Here is a 17,242-nt window from a genome sequence, read left to right as displayed (position 1 = left end):
ATATACCAAACACAGAACATCAGAGGTATATTTTTTTCTGGATCCAAAGGTACAGTTTTCAAAAAAGAAATTGGTGAAGTTCCTGTTCTGACTTTTGTTTGGGGGCCTCTTTGTGTGGAATTTTGCATGTTGTTCTTATGCCTGAGTGGGATTTCAGAAGTGAATTCAGCTTCCTCTCACAGGCCAAATGTAAGGTGAACTGGTGATCGGATGGATGGAAGTTCAGCTGTTTCTGCTTTTGTTACTGGGATTGTAAGCTGTTTTTTCAAAAGTACACACAAGAAGACCTTGAAACTGAAGAGAGGAAGAGAAGCCTCATGAAATATTGTGAGATGTTTTAGCACTTGGAGCGGGTATGGAGGATGACTGTCAGCTACTAACATAGCAAATTTGAGCTCAGTATTTGTAAACTATCAGTTGGATGAGGCAACCATCTTAAACTGGACTGACCTCAAAGATTAATCAACTGGAGATGACTACTTTTTCAAGTGTTTCATCAAAATCCATCCAGTGGTTCATTAGATGGCAAACTAACAAACTCTCAAATGGACACGGGCCAAAACATTATGACCCTTTTGCCTTCGGTGGCAGAGGATAAATATCTGAACATTTGACCACTGCTGTCATGCTGCCACACTTTAGACTGTATCTACAACAGATGGCGCTTCAGGATATAATGCAAATGTAACACTGCAGTGAGGATGACAGCAGTCGTTAACATCTATTAACCTCAACATTAATGTTACAGCCACTGTGAACTTGCTACAACTGCCAACACTAGCTTATGCTGCTTTGTTCTTGTGTTGAAGACAAATTCTTCCCCTTAAAGCAGATAACGTGCAGGTCTCTGCTTTGGGTACTCTGTTTAAGTATGCTTAGTTCACTGGCTGCATGCTTAGGTGTAAGTACAGAATACAAAACACAGTACAGGTACACCAAAGTTTTTCCAGTTGTTGCAATCACCCTCCACCTAGATATTGATAGTAATGCTGACATACATCCTTTATTGCTTTAAACCATGTGAAACTTTGCTTAAATAGCTTTAATATACTGTATCTGATGTCCGTGTAGTGCCTGCAGACCCCAGCACCACGCTTCAGTTGGATTTCACATTATTACATTCTGTATCACCTGCCTCTCTCTGTCTGCTCTCCTTCTATTTCCCAGAGCGCCAATTGGTAATTGGAGCGGTTTGACGGGAAGTGGCAGCCTCCGTCGTTGTATTGTTCCATGTGTTATGATGTGAAAAGGAGTTTTTCATTAGTAATTTACATAAAAAGGACTTTTTTTGGGGGGGGGGCGACCTGACACTTGATTTTGTTTGATAGTGCAGTTTGTCACGGAGGGCGATTAGTGTGGAGAAGTAATTAGAGGAGTCAGGGGACAAATATCAGAGCAGAATTAAATGTATATAAGAGAGTTTAATTGTTTAAATCTTTGCTTTTGTTTTTAGCTGTCAGTTTTTTTTCACATTTCATAACCGAACCACATATAAGAATCCTTTCAAGTTAACAAGACGTTGCCATTTTCTGATTGGGTTTAGACAAAAACACTACTGGGTTAAGGTTCGAAAAAGATCCTGATTGGACCATAAATACATGGATTTTACAGTTAGGGTTAGCATACATGACTGTGACATTAATGAACATCATATAACTGATAACATGTCAAATCCCCATTACAACCACTTTATGTTAAAGCAACAGTTGGGTCACTTCTTGGTTGATGTTAGGTGGTAAAAATAACTAAGTTGTGGTTAGAAATTCCATATAACCAGTTAGAGTTGAAAAAAAAATCTTGTGATTGAGGTTAAATTACATTTGTTTCAGTACTTCACAAGCACATTTATGGATACCATTTAATGACACTTTACAAGTAGTTGTAGTGTGCCCGCCAGAGGTAGCATGACTGCCATTAGGTACCGAGATGAGTTCCTCAGACCCCTGGTGCGGTTGGCCCTGGGTTACTCATGCAGGACAATGCTAGACCTCATGTGGCTGGAGTGTGTCAGCAGTTCCTGCAAGATGAAGGCATTGAAGCTATGGACTGACCTGCTTGTTCTCCAGACCTGAATCTGATTGAGCACATCTGGGGCATCATGTCTCGCTCCATCCACCAACGTCACGTTGCACCACAGGAGTTGGTGGAGTTGGCGGATGCTTTAGTCCAGGTCTGGGAGGATATCCCTCAGGAGATCATCCGCCACCTCATCAGGAGCATGCCCAGGCATTGTAGGGAGATCATACAGACACGTGCAGGCCACACACAATACTGAGCCTTATTGCGACGTGTTTTAAGGACATTACATCAAAGTTGGATCAGCCTGTAGTGTTTTTCCACTTTAATTTTGTGCGTAACTCCAAATCCAGGCCTCCGTTGGTTAATAAATTTGATTTCCATTGATGATTTTTGTGTGATTTTGTTGTCAGCACATTCAACTTTGTACAGAACAAAGTATTCAATGAGAATATTTCATTCATTCAGATCTAGGATGTGTTATTAGAGTGTTCTCTTTATTTTTTTGAGCAGTGTATGAATCATACATTATGCTTCCCCTCATCCCTCATCTCTACTCCCAGGATAAGTTGGGAATCACTGTGGCAACAAGTGAGTAGATCCTGTATTATTCAGCAGGTTGTTTGTTATTTTACCATCATTTCTGCACCATAACTCCTGTATAATCTGATATCTTTAAATTAAGGAGAACTGAACTAAAGCCTCAGCAGAATTTTGTGTTTAAACTTAAAAAGCAGACAAATAGCAACTTTAATGGCAAACAGGAAGGGCTTTATCCTGCCTGGAGGTTTCAAATGAAGCTCCTAGTTACATTGCAAAAGAAGGGGCTGCAGTGGCTTGGTGGTCAGTGCTGCAGTCTTGTAATCCTGAGGTTGCAGGTTTCAGCCCAGGTTCTGGGAAGGGTGTCTGGTGTAAAACAATTGCCAAATCATTCATGCAAATTTGCTCACTGTGGCAGCCCCTGAAGAAGGAAGCAACTGAAAGAACTTATCTAGTTACATTTCAAAAATAAAAGTCTGGCACTGTCTTATCTTAGATAATTACAGTATAAACTAGAGAATTTTACATTTTCTGTGAAGATGCAGTGTGAATGCAGAGTGCTGATTGACTTTAGTGAAATTCATTGAAGAAACTAAAACTTCTTGTTGAAGTTAAAACAAGCAGAACACAACTAAAATGAACAAACCAGAAGCTAAAAGCTGAAATGAGCAAAATTGTAGCTAAAAAAATAAAGTGAGTAAACTGTAGCTGAAAGCAAAAATTAGTTTAAAATGTATCTAAAAGCTTAAATGAGCAAAACTGTAGCTAGGAGCTAAAATTAGCAAAGCAGTAGCTAAAAGTTCAAAACTGCAAAACGCTAACTAAAAATTAAACGTAGTAAAACCACAGCTAAAAGCTAAAATTATCAAGACACTAGCTAAAAGCAACTAGCAAAATTGTAGTTAAACACTAAAATTAACAAAATAGTAGTTAAGGCTAAAATTGGCAAAACAGGAGCTAAAAGTAAAATGTAGTAAAACTGTAGTTAAAAGCTAAAAGTAACTAAAATTATCATGACACTAGCTAAAAGCTAAAACTAGGATAAGAAGACAAAAACAGAGCCAGTATGCTGAAGTAGATTTTGGAAAACAATGATTTGGAGGAACTGAAGAAATCTCAATGTATTTTTACGAAGAACATTTTTGTAAACAAATTTAAACAATTCAAAAGGTATAAAAGTCACAGCACACTTTTCCTGATCAAGCTGAATATATGAATGGTTAAAACAGCAGAAAATATCTGGGAGTAGCTTGATTGCAAGAAACATACAGAAGAAACTTTGAGCAGGAAAATAATAGTGTGAATGCTGACTATTAGATGTTGGAATTTTGGTTTAGTGTCCTTTAAAATACCTTCAAAAAAATTTAGCTTAATTCCCTGAGAGAACAAACAAACCAATGGGGTCGTCTGGAAGGAGGGCAGCGTTACTGACCACCTCTAAAGTTCACAGGCCGATGTCTGACCTCGTCGTCAGATGTTCTATTCGGACATTTCTGCCAGCAGCTTTAATGTCCCGTCGATCAACTAAACCTATTAAGTCTCTGCACAAGGTGGACGCTTTTCATGCTGGAGTTTACTGATGTAGAAAACATGTCACACCAGAAACCTCCATTTCATGCCAAGGAGCTCCAAAGCAAATGAAAGGTAGGTCATCTCTGCTTTTAATAGCATTACAGGAACCGAAGACACACAAGAGCAAATCCTTGGGTCCGACCTTCACAAACAGAAGGAGGGGCTAGCCAAGGGACCGCCCTGCTTGGAAGGAGGACCACTGGAGTTCCAGGTCAAATGGATGACTGGATTGTTCCCTGCATTAAGAGTTTTGACTCAGAGATAGAACGTCCTTGTTCCCAACCCCAAAATCCAATACGGCTGCCCTGCACATTAAAAAGTTGGCAAAGCTGCAAAAATTATCTTTTTTTTTCTCGCTAGGGGTGGTTTGAATCTCATTAAGTCAGTCGCACACATAGAACTTCATAATCAGTATTAGGAAACATGTTGCTTTAGTCTTTAAATGCATATAATGCAAAACAAAATGAATAAAAATGTATCCCCTGCCTGTGTGTGCGTGCTCTCAATAACCAGTAGGCAGAGTTTATAAGGACTCTCAGAAAGTAATTATTGAGTGTACATCTACAACTGATCAATCAACCCAATGTAAGATGTCTGCTATAGCCAGCTGACGTTTGAAAACACAAAAAATGGCTATAATTCAGCCAATTTTACAGATATTGAGCTACACTTTGACGTGGTAGCAGCTTCACAAGACGTACTCAGAGTGCTTAGAAATTGCACGGTGTTCTGCGATACTTCAGGAGATTGCGCATAAAGTGTTTTCAAGATTTGACCAAAATGGCTCAACATCCACATAAAAGGCAGCTTCAAACTGTGGGTGAACCTTCAGGCACGTAGATGATGCTTTGCTGATGCCAAACCATTGAAATGTTTGGGGAAAAAACTGCTAGTCATGAGTGGAGATTGAGAAATATCTAATGAAGAATTTTAGCATAAAGAAAATTTCTCATCGCGAAGCGATTTAAAGGGATTTGGAAGTGACGCTGTGTCAAAGAGCTATCGAGTGGCACCCCTTTAAGGTGAGATTTAACGCTGGTGATAAGTCGACCTCCAGCATCTGCTCACAGAACGTGGAGCCAGGGCCTTCAAACGAGCTGCCTATTAGCACACATCATCAGCCACTCCGGTAATTGCTTCATATGTCACGTTCGATTCCACCACAGATGGACTGACTGATAGGACGAGTCCCGTCATCACACAGTGACTCATCCTGTCTAAAATGACGGAGTGGCAAACACCCCGTCTGCCTGGCTGAGCTGCTGTTGCTGCTGATGGCCGTGGAGATGATGTGCGTGCAATCCAAAATAAAACGTTGGCTTTGGGGAGAAAATGAGAGATGAGTAGTGACAAGTGTAAAAACCGGGCTGTCAGATGTTGTGAAAGTTTAATCACATCACAGGCAGATATCATCATTTATCACGGGCTGTGCTGATGCTCCGATTAAATCCAAATGTTTAAATTAAAAGTCTAGCCTTAAAGGAATGCATGTCGCCCGCTGCCTTTCGTGCCAGAGTTTCAGACTAAGATCGTCTTATGATGAGAAGGGTTAGACTCTTAGCTGCTTTGGTTAAAACTTGGCTGAGTTACATCCATTTATATGTTCCTGAAAGTTATTTAACTGTGGCAGCCATCTTAAATTGGAATGACTTCAAAAGTTAATCAGTTGTAGATGAACATCCAATTGTTATTTTCTGAGAATTTCATTAAAATCTGTTCTGTGATGTATGAGATATTTTACTAACAAAATGACAGAGCTGAGTTAATGGCAAAGTTTTCATCAAAGTGTTGTTCAATGTGTAGTGCTTGCAGTATGTGTTGTAAATACTGTACAGCTACTAACACACCCGATCTTTAGTTCAGTCTCTGTAAAGCTTGCTGAGATATAGCCATATTTGTGTTTCCAACACTCGGTTGGCTGTGGTGGCCATCTTGAATTTGGTTGACTCTGAAAGTTAGATAGTTGGACATGTACACACAATGATCACTTTCTGAAAGTGTCATCAAAATCCACCCAGTAGTTCATGAGATATTTTGCTAACAGACAGACAAAGGTAACTCCAGTAGCAAATGGCAAAGTTTAAAAAAATTTTGAACGATCACTTTGCACTTGCATTATAAATTGTGGATCACTCTCAGCTACTACCACACACGATATTGGCTCAATATCTGTAAAAGTAACAGAATTGTAGCCATTTTTGTGTTTTCTAGTGTCGCTTAGCTGTGGTAGTCATCTTGAATGGGGTTATCTCCGAAGGTTTATCAGTTGTAGAGGCACATCTGATGATTACTTTCTGAGAGTTTCATAAAAAGTCATCCAGTGGCTCATGAGATATTTTGCTAACAGACAGACAGACAAACACACACACAAAGACATGGGCAAAAACATTATTGCACTTTAATAAATAATAAAGGAAACATACAGTTTAATGTTTAACGTCACCGGGTTCTTTTACAACTGCAAGATCTGGAGGAAATTATAAATAAATTAAAAACAGTATATTATTTCCAGTCTTTAAAGAATGATTAAACACATTCTTGGACCTAAAAGAATAAAACCTCGAAGCCCAATGCAACAATGTGCACTACTGAGACATTTTAGTCTGAATAGGCTTTCTATGAACATTTGTAAAAATGGCCAGTGTTATTCAGTGTTACCGTTTCACAAAATGTTCAAAAGTGATTAATCATTTAACAGAAAATCTTTTCTAAAGATGAGTTTTAAGACATCAGCAGCTTTTTGTTTTAGAAAATCTTGAGTTTCCAACAAAGTCTGACACCGTATTTCTTATAAAGCTTAAAAGGGACATTTAAATTATATTGTGGAATCATTGGTGTCATCATTTATTTGTGACTTATTGAATGATATGTCATGTTTATTTTTCTCTTATTTTACCTTTTTACTATGGACCGTTTTTGTGTCTGGAATAAAGATATGATTGATTGGTTGATTAAAACCTCACTTCTGTGCTTGTAAGACCATATTTCGGCATCTGAAGTGACTTCCAAGATACAAGCCTATCATTCCTTGAATGCATTTCACCCACCGCCTTTCATGCTGATTTAGTAAGATCATTTTATGATGAGAAATGACAGAATTGTAGCTGTTACAGTCAAACGGGTGAAAATGCCAATTATGCGTAAACTCACACGATATCTCAAGATCTCACATATTTTAACAGAGAAACACACTAACACGCACTCACAGATATGGGCAAAAACATTATGACCTTCCCTTTGACATTGAGAAATAGTTAGCCTGACCAATATATAAAAGAATTCTTGTCACTGCACATTTAATGGGCAGGAGATTGATTTTGCAAAAAATTACAATAAACTGCAAGTATGATCTGCATACCAAAATTATATTTAACCAATCAAATGGACCTTTATTGCCCTAAATGTCTAAGTGAGAGATTTATGGGCAGCAAGATGACAAAAACAAAACAAAACAAAACAAACCTAGAAGCATTCAGAGAGCGCAAAACCTCCACCAAGGCCATAGCTTCAATAAAATGTAGTGCTGTCTGGATCATGAGCTGGATCGCTGTCAAAATTTAATCAGTTGGGTTTTTTTGTTTTGTGATAACCCCAACATTTCATCCAGATCTGTTCATTATTAGTTTTTATGTGATCTCGCTAACAGACAGACAAACAAACACGATCGACAACAGAACCTTTTTTGGCGGAGGTAACAAAGGGGTCACCTGTTGATGCAAAGACAAGTTTTTAACAAAGAAGTCACCTGTGACCTTGACCTTTGACCCCATGACCTTGAAATCAACAGGCATCATCCTCGACCCATGAGGTGTCCAGCTGTGCTGTTTGACATTCCTATGTTACAAAGTTGAGTTAGAGCATGGGATCACCTGTGACCTTGACTCTTTTATTGGATCACCACCAAAATTTAACCACTTGCTCCTTGTGGCATGTTTGACGTTTCCTGGAAATGTCATGAAGATCTGTTAACGTTTTGAGTAATCCTGTGCACAGGCAGACAGACGACACCAAAAACATGGCCTCCTTGGCAGAAGCGACAGAACAGTGGAATGAGGAAAAAAATGGCATTATTGCAACTGATGTCATCATCAGAATATTCAACAATATATTGTGTAACCTGATCTGAGAACATGTCATTCAGTGAACAGCGCAGCTTTACAGCAGCAGCAGTGGTAGTTTCCACGGTCACTTGACAACACAAAGGTCAACTTTAACTTAGTCAATTTTACAGATGCTTAACTAAAATTTAATGTGGTAGTAGCTGAGCATCATTCCCAACACATACTCTGAGCACATCTTTTCTTAAAACTTCCGCATTCATTTTTAGTTGATCAACCTTTGGAGTAACCTTAGCCAAAAAAGCTATAACTCTGTTTTACACTTTTATGTACAAATTGGAGGGGAAGTTGCTGTGAGTCATCCCCAACACGTTCTTCGAGCAGCTGAGTGACATTTCACGTTAAGCTTTTTTCAAGGTTTGACCAAAATGGCTTTTTATCATTTCTCAACATAACTTTAAGTTTTGTTAAAATAAAAAAAAAAACATCAGAAAAAAGAAGATATTTACTGTATGCGTCAACTGTTTTGAGGAGTTGTTTTCTAACCAATGCATTGGGAAAACACAAGGCATGTCCATCCCAACAGGAAGTCCACCTAAACAGGGAATTTTGTGCTTTAATGATGGTCACAAAAAACAGACCCCAAAGAAGGAAAATGGGGGGGTAGTAGTTCTGTAATGCTGAATGCTGGTTGTGTCTTAATCAAAGAGTTCTCTTTATCTAAGCATAAAAAATTGTTTGCAGTGTTTCCACTGGAAACATTTACCTATTTTAAAATGAAATCAAAGCTGGGTGAATTTCCCTCTTGGTTCCTGAGATGGGAAATGGTGCAAAAGTTCATCTTGAATGGGATAATTGCTAAGACACACAATATGCTGCTTTCTGATGCTCTAAAAGTGTCTCTTTTCCCCGTTACCGAAAGCTATTAAAATAACATTTGAGGATTCTAATTAAAAATACTGAGCTGATAGAGGAAGCACATTAACTCAGACTCCCCCGACATGAAACATTTCCCCTCTCGTCTCGAGGCCGACAGGCAGCGTGGCGTCCTGCTGTGCCAGACGGAGAGACGATGACTTTGTCACAGATGTGTGGAGACAAAAAAAAAAAAGAAAAAGAAAAACAGGGACAAGATGGAGGAGAGATGGGAGAATAGGGTAGAGGTTTATTAATGGTGGGGATGAGTTGCCACTTGGGCTGCTTGTCAGGTACAGCTGCTCCAGACTTGGGCGATTCCAGACACCAACATCTCCTTGAGACAAAGTCAGCAGCGGCAGCAGCTGTTTTCGCTGCCTGTCTGCAGCATTAACTCCCTGTTAAAAAGAGTCTGCTTTTTCAGAGCTGATTACAAATCTTTCCTGTTTTTATGTCTCGTAGCAAAAGGCAGGCTGGGCGTATTGTGATACATCACATACAGCGTCAAGAGAAAGTCCTTTTTTTTTAGCTTGAGAGGCTACGGCTCATTTTCCTCATGCAAATGAGTGCTGCAAGCGAAAGAGGAAGGCAACTGCTATCAGCAGGCTGACAGAGCGGAGTGGAAAATGTTGTGTGGCTGGTAATGAGACCAGCACAGTCCCCCTGTGTGTGCCACTGACGGGAAAGAGCCAAAATGGGAGGTGGGGAGTCCTTTTCATGGGAGCTCTGACGTTGATGGGGTTCTCTAGACATCTGTGTCACCATTGTCACTGATGCAAAAAAGTTCAGCTACAAAGCTGGGGGTGGGGTGGTGGGGGGCACAGACACAAGGCTAAAGAGAACTTCACACCTTAAGTCGAGACTGCTGACGATAATTTCACAGACTTTGCATGTGAGAAAACAGCACGCTACATTAGTGAAATGTGGTTCTGGGCAGGATCATCTGTGGGAAGTCTATGGATAGCTGATATGACGTCTGCTTTTAAAAACAGATCTCGACTCAAGTATCGAAGCAGTGAGAGAGACAGAACCACTAAAGTGGCGGGACACTTGCAGGCCCTGAGGCGTCTACCGCAGTGTTTTGGAGTTGTCCAAGTATGTTGGCATATGTTAAAATCCTTTTCACATGAGTCAAAACATGAAACAATATAACTTGTAATTGTTAAGTCTCATGATGTATATGACACACATGCAATGATCGTCAAGCTTTCCCAGATATTGCGTACGTATTGGGTTAAAAAGTTAAATGTTTCAAAGTACTATACTGTAGGCAGGGCGTATGTTATGTTGCTGTTGTGTAACAGTCTTGGTGTTTTCATTGATGTGGCGTTTCGTTATTATGCGTGGCATTGATGCAAGGTATCTGTTGCATTTGCCAGCATCTTCTTGCTTACCAGCAGAGACCACACCACAACAAAGTGAGTTTATGGGTTTATCCAAATCTACGGAAGTGAGGATGAGAGGTTGAGTCGATCTGAAGGTTGAATCTCATCTGAGGAGTCTCGTGGTTGTTGGCTAAGAAGGAGGAGACTCAGAATTGGCGTTCTGTCTGACTGGGCAAACATCCTGACCAGTTTAAGACCAGACAGATGATGAGCGGATCTCGGGAGGGATAAGGTAGGGATGAAGAATGAAAGCCATGAGAAAGTATGGGGTGGACGATGTGGACTGGACCTGCTCTGTTTAACCCTGCAGTATCTTTGCTGAAGATGAGCAACAAACAGCCGACCTGAAAGGAGTCGAGTTAGATGAAAGGAATGTAAAAGGATGAGAAGGGCAAGAGTGGAAACGTTAGAGAGTACTATGATGATAGGTCCTTGTTTGAGGATGAATGAATAGCAGAGCAGACAGAGCATTTGCATGAGATTGTGTTAGGTCATAGCTACCTAACTCTTGTTATCGTGAGATTTGTGTTACATCTCAAAGCTGATATGTTCATGCTACAAAATCTTTTGACACATCCAATAAATCCATGGAAACTTGGTGTTGCTGGAGATCACACTACATACACTAGAGGAGGGGTTCTCAAACCTTTCACCATTTGACCCACAAAATAAAAGTTGCAGAGACTTGTGGCCCTAACTATTGCTGACCTCAGCTTTGGTAACCACTGTACTAGAGTATCCGATACATAAAGAGGCGATCTTTTGACGTTATTTTCTTACGCTACAGAAATACCAGTCAGATAGTGGACTGGTACGTTAGCATCTAGGAACTTGTAGGAGACAGCTGCCATCCTCCAGACAGCACTTCTGGAAGTTACATAATCTCAAGATATTAATACTCCCTTTTTGTTCTTTTTCCTGAGGTGAGAGAAGAGGCCAGCTGTGAACAAGGACAGATCTGGAGCATGCTGTTCCTTCACGCATACAAGGTCCCGGTCCAGCACTTGTGATCTCCAACAGTAGACCCAATTTTAAAGTCCGCATGCGGTGAGGAGATTCTGCTGCAGTCACCTTACACTCAGAGTAAAGGGAGAGAAGGAAAATGTGGAGCAGCAGATTTATTCAGTCAGTCCACCATGAATCTGCAAAATTATTCAACTAATGTCACATCACCAATAAACAGCAGACTCCCCTCCCCCCCCCATTGGCACCAGTTCTGCAGAGGCTCTATATTCACATTCTATATACTGCCTTAGGGTGGGAGAGGTGATTTTTTCAGCTCCACCCACTGCTCGTGTTTTGAGATTAAACCTCAACAGTATATTTTATTTCAGGAAACAACAGTTTTCAAGTCCCCATGTTCAAGTCCCCAAAGGGTCTTAACCAAAAACAAAAATATGCAGAACAATATATGTGTGCACCAGCAGAGTAGCTTAGGCTTCTTCCTTATGAAATATACCAGATTACGAGCATGTAGTGTATGTTTCATCAAAGGTCTGTGACAGAACCAGTAGTGAGAGAAATATTTGGCATAAAAAGCAGAACAGAATCAGCTGCTGAAGTAACACCCGTCTGAGTGCAGCACGTTCACAGCTGCCTGCCACTTCAGCCAAGTCTAAAATAACGTATAGTGGAGAAAGCACTGGTGTGAAGCCTGCAGTGCACAGAAGAGAACCAGAGTGCACACAAGTTCACGATTAACCAATGAAGAAGCACTTTTAGTGCTTTGGACAAGATGCTCTTGTTTAATCTGTAAATACATATTTCTAAATGCCTTTTTTTCCAAACAAAACTGAAATAAGTTAGGAAGGATTCTAATTGCATGAGATCTTTGATGGTGACTCTTCCAGGATGACTGTCAACTACTACCACACCAAATTGTAGCTCAGTATATGTAAAATTAACAGAGTTTTAGCCATTCATGCGTTTTCAATGGACAGTTGAACTTCTGAACAGCCAAGAGTTAAAGTTTAATTGTGATAAAGGCATTTTTTTAATCGATACTGAGCTAAAATTTTATGTGGTTGTAACTTAAAATCATTTTCAACACACAATCGAAGTGCTACTCATTGGGTGAGATCTTAAAAGATTTTTAACCTTAACCTTTCGAAAAAACATTGTTTGTTAATTAGCAAAATACACTGCCTGGCCAAAATAAAGTCACCACCAAAAAAAAAAGGTTACACACTCCAATATTTCATTGGATTGCCTTTAGCTTTGATTACAGCATGCATTCGCTGTGGCATTGTTTCGATAAGCCTCTGCAATGTCACAAAATTTATTTCCATCCAGTGTTGCATTAATTTTTCACCAAGATCTTGCATTGATGATGGTTAAGTCTGACCGCTGTGCAAAGCCTCCAGCTCATCCCAAAGATTCTCAGTGGGCTTAAGGTCTGGACTCTGTGGTGGCCAATCCATGTGTGAAAATGATGTCTCATGCTCCCTGAACCACTCTTTCACAATTTGAGCCCTATGAATCCTGGCATTGTCATCTTGGAATACGCCCATGCCATCAGGGAAGAAAAAATTCATTGACAGAATAACCTGGTCATTCAGTATATTCAGGTAGTCAGCTGACCTCATTCTTTGAGCACATATTGTTGCTGAATCTAGACTTGACCAACTGGAGCAACCCCAGATCATAGCACTGCCCCCACAGGCTTGTACAGTAGGCAACACTTCACCTGCCTCTCTTCTTACCCTGATGCGCCCATCACACTGGAACAGGGTAAATCTGGACTCATCAGACCACATGACCTTCTTCCATTGCTCCAGAGTCCAATCTTTATGCTCCCTAGCAAATTAAAGCCTTTTTTTCCGGTTAGCCTCACTGATTAGTGGTTTTCTTAAGACTACACAGCTGTTCAGTCCCAATCCCTTGAGCTCCCTTCGCATTGTGGTGTAGAAATGCTCTTACATTCACTATTAAATGTAACCCGAAGTTCTACTGTTGTTTTTCTTCGATTTGATTTCACCAAAAATTTAAGTTATCACGATCATTCAGGATTTTTTTCCGGCCACATTTCTTCCTCGAAGACAATGGGTCCCCACTATCCTTCCAGTTTTTAATAATGCGTTGGACAGTTCTTAACTCAATTTTAGTAGTTTCTGCAATCTCCTTAGAAGTTTTCTCTGCTTGATGCATGCCAATGATTTAACCCTTCTCAAACAGACTGACATCTTTTCCACGACCACAGGATGTGTCTTTCCACATGGTTGTTTAGGAAATGAGAAGCAACTCATTGCACCAGTTGGGGTTACATAACTTTTTGCAAGCTGAAACATAATTGCCCATACAGTAATTATCCAATAGGAGGCTCATACCTATTTGCTTAGTTAAATCCAGGTGGCAACTTTTTTTTTGGCCAGGCAGTGTATTCCATAAACTACTGGACAGATTATTAAATGTACATGCATAACTGATTGGGTTTTGGAGTCAATACATTTTAAGATTGTCGCCACAGTCATTTGAACTTAGCAACACAAAATTAACACAGAAAGACACTGAGCACGGCTGCCAGATTTAGAAATGTCCTGTTTAGCTCCTAATGTGTCGCTCAAAATGCAACTCACCTCAGCAACTGATCAGATGGCACCGATGTTCTGTTTCTCTACAATTATACAACATTCATTTTGCTTCACTATGCTGATTCCACTCCCTTTATTTTTTTCATAAAATCAGTCAGAATTTTCCTGCTTTTACAAGTGAGAAGTGTTCCAAATGGGAGTACACAACCCAAATTCTTTTGGACCAAACAGTTTTGGGGACTGAGAGCTGCATACATTCAAGACCTTTTGTTCCTTGCATTGCTAAATAAGAAAAAAAAATGCAACTCAGTTAAAAACTGATAGCTAAGCCAAAAATCCACAGCTGTTCATGTGACCAAGATTGTTTACATAGATGGTGCTGAAATTATATTCAGTCAATAAATGTTACACTGCTTGAAGGAGCCACCACAAAGTTACATCACTTCTCTTCCGCTTGTTGAAACTTACTCATGTTTGCAGTGTAAAAAAAAAACAAAACTCAACAATAATTAGTCCGAAAAGGAAGAACTACAGGCACTTTCGGACAGAACAGTTCAAATGGCTCTCTGATGGAGGCTTGCCAATGAACATCATATCTTTATCAGCTTTTCCATTGGTTGCATTTACAGATAGTTAGGCTGCTCTTCACACTGGATGACGACCCTGCTTCGCTCTCCATGACCTATTAGAATGTGGCTGGATTGAGACAAAATTGGAAAATTATAACGCTGCTTCGCTCAAAATTCTCAATCAGTTCAAGTCAGCTAATTTATCTAGCTCCAATTTATGACAAGTCACTTCAGGGCACAATGCAAGAGAAATACAAGTTTAATTCAGTCCAAATCGGATCCAGATTGAAATCCAACTGCAATCAGTTCATTCCACACACAGTACATTATGAAATGCCAATTAGTAAAAGTTATCTGTCTAAGAAAACCAGCAGATTGTGTCAGACCTTCACTTTGTCACAAGCCCCCATCTTGAGCAGCAAGATTGGGATAGTGGAAAGGAATGCCTCCCTCTTAACAGGAAGAAACCTCAGCAGAACCAGAACCAGACTGAGGACGAGCCGCCATGTGGTCAGTTTGTCCTCAAGCAGTCTAAGCCTATAGCAGCATAACTAGGGGATAGCTCAGGAAACCCAAGCCAACCCTAACTTTAGGATTCATCAAAAAGAAAAGTCTTAAGCAAAGTCTTTAAAGTAGAGTGCAGGGTGTCAGCCTCATGGACAGAAACTGGAAGTTGGTTCCACAAGAGAGGATAGCTGATACCTGAAAGCTCTGCCTCCTGTTCGACTTTTAGAAACTCTAGGAACCACAAGTAAACCTGCAGTTTGAGAGCGAAGTGCTCTGTTAGGGAAAATATGGAACAATATATATATTGTATAAAATATAATATAAGATGGAACTTGGTTGTTGAGAGCTTTGGATATAAAGAGTAAGATTTTAGACTCTATTCTGAGTTTTACAGGGAGCCAGTGGAGAGAAGTTAAAATAGGATTTAGAATTAATTTCTTTTTTTTTTTCTGTGTTCCTCTCCCACGCCCTCACCGCACTCTACTCCCCAAATCCCTCTCCTGGCTCTCTTGGACCAAGTCAGGATGCTATGACTATCATGTCTGCACTAAATTGTTTCCATAACCATGTCATAATCATGGTTGTAGCCTAACGATGAGTCGTGTCCTGTTTTAAATTCCCATTGGCTGAACCACACCAGTGAGCGGGATGCACAACATGAGTGCGCTGTCACCAGACTTCACCACGCTCCACCCAGGATCTCAATATGCTGCCACCATGATGGTAAACCACTTCACTACAGAAGTTTTGTGCATGTTCAAAACCACCATGAACCTGTTGCCTTAGATAGATTGTTTTATTGTACAGAGGTGTCACAAGTGGTTCCATCACCCTTCAAGGTCGTACTCAGATGCAAGAACTATAAACTGGCTTTCAAACCTTAATATTCTGCTAATAAATTTAAAACCAAGGTGGCACAGTGGGGTAGTGGTTAGAGCTGTTGCCTTCCAGCAAGAAGGTTGCAAGATAACATCCCGGCCTTGGGCCTTTCTGGGTGGAGTGCATGTTCTCCCTCCCAAAAACATGCATGTTAGGTTCATTGGTAACTCTTAAAATTGTCCCTAGGTGAGAGTGTAAATGGTTCTTTGTCTCATTTGTCTGTATGTGGCCCTGTGATGGACTTGCGACCTGTCCAGGGTGTCCCCCACCTCTCGCTCGGTGACTGCTGGATATGGGCACCAGCTCCTCGCGACCCAAAAAGTAGAAGCGGGTAAAGAAAATGGAGGATGGAAATTTAAAACCAAAACACATCAACTAGTATATTATTTTAAGCTCTTCACGTCACTCCATTTTCCCATGACTGTACAAAAACATAAAAACTAAAACTGAGTGCTTTATGAAAACCATAAAACTAAAGTATGACCTCACAACCATGTATTTTTCAAAGTGATGCTGTTTTCAGGATGGTTTTCCTGGCTGAATCATCAGAATTACTGTGAAATTACAAAACACAAGTCATGCTCTGCTGTTTCCTTTCTTTTTTGTCCTAGAGGAGGAAAACTGCCCCAGGGACAAGTGTCTATTTCTTTCTACAAAAAAAAAAAAAAAAAATGTCATCCCCAGTTTTGTCTTGAGCATTTCAGAGGGAAATAAAAACAGCTTTACTGACTAGATTAACGTAATCTTTGTACTGATGACCTCAGGGCTGCATTGGCAGCTTGTATAAACTAGCCTACGTGAAACTGGTACAACTGGGTCAGACTGAAAAGTCAAAGAAAATGACTCTCTATGAACTCTTCCTCAGCTCCTTCCCTCATTAGAAAACTTGATGAAGTTAAGGAAAGGTAGTAAGAAGAGATTGCGAGGACCAGTGACGTGCGGTGAGGTTCATGGTTGGTGAGGCACTAAGAGTCAGATTTACAGATATATAAATCCAAAAGGGTAGCTTATTCAATTGGCTGCTGGTTATTTCATATCTCATCAGCGTTCTTCACACACACACTCTCTCTCTCTCTCTCTCTCTCTGTCTCTCACTCACTCACTCATTCACACACGCTTGCGCGCGCACACGCGCACACATAGTAGTATTAAGGATAAGATAAGAAAAAAATGTTACAATTACAGTTTTGGCAGTCCGATGGAGCAAAACAAAACTTAACGGCTGGCAGCAGTGCACGTGACTGTCACTGGCCTCTGGGTGAAAGGACAGC

The sequence above is a fragment of the Kryptolebias marmoratus genome, linkage group LG13, assembly GCF_001649575.2.
Source record: "Kryptolebias marmoratus isolate JLee-2015 linkage group LG13, ASM164957v2, whole genome shotgun sequence".
In the NCBI taxonomy this organism is placed as follows: domain Eukaryota; kingdom Metazoa; phylum Chordata; class Actinopteri; order Cyprinodontiformes; family Rivulidae; genus Kryptolebias; species Kryptolebias marmoratus.
Note: the sequence above shows the minus strand (reverse complement) of the source record.